This window comes from Oratosquilla oratoria, chromosome 14, assembly GCF_046742065.1.
Source record: "Oratosquilla oratoria isolate Oo_2021 chromosome 14, ASM4674206v1, whole genome shotgun sequence".
NCBI classification, from domain to species: Eukaryota; Metazoa; Arthropoda; class Malacostraca; order Stomatopoda; family Squillidae; genus Oratosquilla; species Oratosquilla oratoria.
The window spans coordinates 18422152-18427151 of NC_134790.1; positions in this window are offsets into that span (position 1 = coordinate 18422152).

Below are 5000 nucleotides of genomic sequence, written 5' to 3' on the forward strand. Positions count from 1 at the left end.
TAGGTCCGATCTATGGGTAATGCTATGACCTTTCACACACATACACCCCCAACTCCCCGCCCACGAGAGTCAGAGTAACGACCCGAAGCGCAGCTGTACCGAAATTAATTTCGGCCCTGGGCGGGATTCGAACCAAGCACTACGCGCACCACCATGCTAGTAGTTCATCGTTCTACCAACTGCGCCACCGAGTCGTTATGTGAATGTGTTTGTGTGTGCGTGTGTATGTATGTGTGTGTGTGCGTGTGTGTGTGTACGTGTTTGTGTGTGTGATTCACATCATCATCACCATCGTCATCATCATCATAATCATCAACATCATCATCATCATCACTTGAGTCGGTGGTTCTTAACCGTTTCCACTAGATGCCTGTATGATGGTATATAGTGCGGGCGAATGCAGGTTTGGACAAATGCGTAGAGGTTTGTAGTATATTTTTTTTATTCAGGTGTCTAATATCGAATATGTACAGAACTATGGTATTGTAAATTGTGAACAAACTAAACATTTTTGTCATTGAAACAGTACTGCTGTTGTTGTTATTATTATTTATTTTTCGGGGGAATTTTTAATTACTATAATTTAGTTTTATAATATTTGATTTCCTGTATTCATTTAGCAATTGCTGTCTTTCTTGGCTAGGCCAGTTGCGTGGTCACCGTGAAGTCGTCTGCAACGCCGACTGCGACTTTCCAATTGTTTGAGAAAGTACGCTGTGGTCTTTAGAAACTTTTCTGTCGTCGATAACTCGCCCTCGTCTCTGTCCTTAGTACTGATTATATTTATTTCATTTCTAGTAGAGCTAATAATTATTATTATTTTGTTATTCTTCAAAACGTGACAAAAATACCGCGGGCATCTTTCACAGAGTTATAAAAAATATGCGATGACGTTGCAGAATGTTTCGTCACGTTCGGGTCAGCTACTTATATGATGTGTCAGTGAGCGTCTGATCGATGTATTACGTTAAGTCGCAATGTATCGTTCATGACGGATTCCGACTTGGATGACTCCGCCCACTTTATACGTCAGCCAATCAGCGTCTAAGGGGACTAAACGAGTTTGTCTCCGTTTTGTTGTGGCTGGCGTGCTTATAAGATCGTCGCGCGTTTTTTATCATTTTTTTTCCTGTTTTGCGCCATGTTCAATTTGTCTTTGTGAAACTGAACTTTGTCACGCCGGGTACAGAAGACATTGATACAGAAATATTAGAAGGTAAACCTATGTATAGTCACAGTAGAGGCTGGTTGGTTGGGGGCTCATGGCCGCCGATCCTTTCGATGAATATGATGATGATGATGATGACCGGCTTTGTTTATGGATGAATGCTTAATTTGTGGAGACTGGGAAGAGGAAAGTCAAAGACGTACCCATATTTGATTATTTTCTCTCATTATTATTGTTATTATAAAGAAATAACCCAACAAAAAGTGATCATATAGGCAGCGAAGCAATATAACGATAGCTAGCTAGCGTGCAGTCAGTCGCGTGTTCCGGGAGATGGGAGGTCGGGCAGGTGGCCAGTATTAATCGGTTAATATTGCTCGGAGGCCAGTTTGGGCGGGAAATGTAGAGATTGCAGGTCTGAAGTTCCAGCGTTGCCCTCATGCCCTAAAATATTCAGTAAAATATAAAAAATCTTTTTGATATTATTATTATGGCAAAAAGAAAGCTGAAACTTTAGCGTACATTTTTTTCTACCGAAAAATCGTCTCTTTAGGGGGTACAATATTTTATGAGGAACATAATTACCAATAAAAGTCATATATTTTGATGTACCATTTATTATTTGAGAACTAGTTATATGATTTTTCAACAACAGCTTGAGTTTTTAAATGTTTAGAACATCATCCCGTTGTTAAGCAGAAAAATGATCCTGGCGCAGTTGCCAGCAGTTGCCACATGCCGCCATTTCTGTACGTTTTGGTACAAAATTGTACGAAACGGCAGAAGCAGCCCTGGGCTGAACCAAAATCTCAGTCGTGCTTTCAACATATTCATATTCGATATTCATGTATTTGTACATTTCGTGTCAAGTGATTTTAATTAACAGGGGAAACAATTAAAATGTATAATTCCTTTGGCTGTAATTGCGAAGTCATGTCGTATAAGGGAATTTTCCGTCCGCTGGAGGGGATTTTTCTGATGAAATTTTCAGTGCAATTCTAACTCTATGCGCGCGCGCGCACACGCACACACACACACACACACACACACACACACACACACACACACACACACACACACATGTGTGTGTGTGTGTGTGTGTATTCACCTCGGATCTGCTGCAGTCTCTATCGAGACAGCCAGACACCACCCTACGGCAGGGAGCTCTGAGCTCACTGCCGTAGGGTGGTGTCTGGCTGTCTCGATAGAGACTGCAGCAGATCCGAGGTGAATACACACACACACACACACTCACATGACTCGGTGGCGCAGTTGGTAGAGTCCCAAACTGTCACTACGGATGTTCGGGTTCGAATCCTGCCCAGGGCTGAAAATAATTTCAGTATTGCTGCGCTTCGAGTCGTTACTCCAACACGTGGGCGAGGAGTTGGGTGTGTGTGTGCGTGTAATATCAAAGCATTACCCATAGATCGGTCGTACGAGCTCTGAGCTCTCTTCCGGGAGGAAAATAGCTGTCGATCACAAGTCCAACACGTGATCCAAAAACCAAGGTAAATCACACACACACACACACACACACACACACACATATATATATATATTCATCTTAACGACATTAACTTTTTCCATTGTAATTCCCTGCAAATACGATCGAGACTAAGAAGGAGCTCTATTCGGAGACAAATGTACAGTGACTTAACCCACTGCGCTATCAAGAGGGAAACGAATTGAAAACAATTTCTTATATTTATACTCGACTCGCCCCCGCCACGATAGCGCATTCGGTAGTATGTACACAAGTGGGATAGTTATATAAGTATATATATATATATATATATATATATATATATATATATATATATATATATATATATATATATATATAAGAAAGGTTTAAGTAGGCGACTGAATATGTCTCCCATAGATATATATGTTGAGGCATTAATCTACGCGTTCTTTCGGCCGTTGCATGACATTATCTCGCAAATAGATAATGGAGTTGATTCCCCGTAGAGTTTGACGACAAACCATGTCGGTTGGAGGCGAAACTGCAGCAACGTGCGTACAACTTGAAAAATAGCGTAGGTTTGAATAAATTTCTAGTCTTTTACGGCGCACAAAATCGAAAACGTGTAACACGCGTATCTAGACGAACATTTACTCGTAATCCAAAAGGATCACGTGTTGGACTCGTGATTGACAACTGTTGCCCTCCCGGAAGAGAGCTCAAAACTCTTATATGGACCGATCTATGGGTAATGCTGTGAACATAAACGCGCACACAAATCTCTTTGCTCATGAGAGTTGGAGTACCGGCTCGCAGTACAGCTATGCTGAAATGATTTCAGCCCTGGGCGAGAATCGAACTGGGACAGCTGGATTAGCGGTAACGAATGGTACCACTGCGCCATCAAGCCGTGTGAGTTTACCTAATTGTAGTGTACAACGGAAGAGGAGCAACGCTCGCGAGGTCCCGTCCGTCTGCTACTCACCCCTTTATTCTATCTTGCCTCGAATTTGTATAATTCAGACTTAGTCTATATCCTTGATTTCCAATTATCCTATTTAGATTGACATACATATGCCATTTTTTTTTTTTTTTTCTAAGGGAGCCCAAAAACAAAGGCATAAAATCCACTCCCACCCATTCCATCTCTAACATACTCCACTCCCCTCCACCCTCTTATCTTTGCTCCTCCCTGCGGACCCAAAACACTGCATTGTTCTTGGACTTTGCTTGCGGAGGAATGTTCAAGCGATGCCCTACATTGGCATCATGGCGTCGCGTCGCGTCGTTTTGCAGTCGACTCGTTGTTGCCACTTCCCTGTCGTTTGATTGTTTTTTGTTTTCTTAGTCTATCGTATTGTTATTATGAAGCTATTTACTTTATTTTTAATTATTTATATATCTAATGTGTTTATTTTTTCACGTAGAGGATTTCTGTATGTATGTAATAACGTTATCCCCTCCAGGAAGTTATTTTCTTACAAAAAAAAAAAAAAAAAAAAAAAAAATGTCGACACTATGAAGACAATAATTTTAAGGGTTATTTGATTTTTAGAATAATTAAATTGAAAGGTACGTATTACCAGCCCATCATTAAAAGAGTTACTTCATTATTATATCAGGTCTTGGATCACGTGCTGGACTCGTGATCGGCAGTTGTAACTTTTTGTCTGATCTGTGACGTCAGACTTGTTGCAGTCGACTAACATTTAAGTTTACCCGATTTATGATTTCTTTATCGGCTGTGTAACTTTTTAGTTGCCCGATGTTATTTAATTATCTATATATGCATTTATTTATCGGTTGTCATTTAAGTTGTCATGTAGTGAAGGATGATATGTGTGTGACGTCACTGTTCTCAGTTCAAATATACATTTCGAAAGATCGAAACAATTGTTTATCCACTGAAGAGGCAACGGTCGCGGGAGGGAGGGAGCGGTAGGGAGGAAGGGGAGGGGGACGTTGCCACAAGTATTGGTGTCTACGATGTGACTTTTATTTTATTTATTTGTTGACGTATTTATTTATTTTATTCATTTATGCTTTTCATTCATTTACTTATTTATTTTATTCATTTGTTTATTGGTGCATGTTTCTTTTGCGGATTCACCGACAAGCGACGCCGATTTGATATTGGCGCATTTGATCTAATCTAATGACTGATAGATTGCTTTCGATTTTCTGTGAAATTTTTGTCAGGTACTTGACTAAACCATTCCTCAGTCATCTAGATTCTTATGTGTATATATATATATATATATATATATATATATATATATATATATATAAATTTGTAGGATATCCGTTTATGTACTCGTTCAGGAAGAGCTAAAACGACGTCGATACAACACACACACACACACA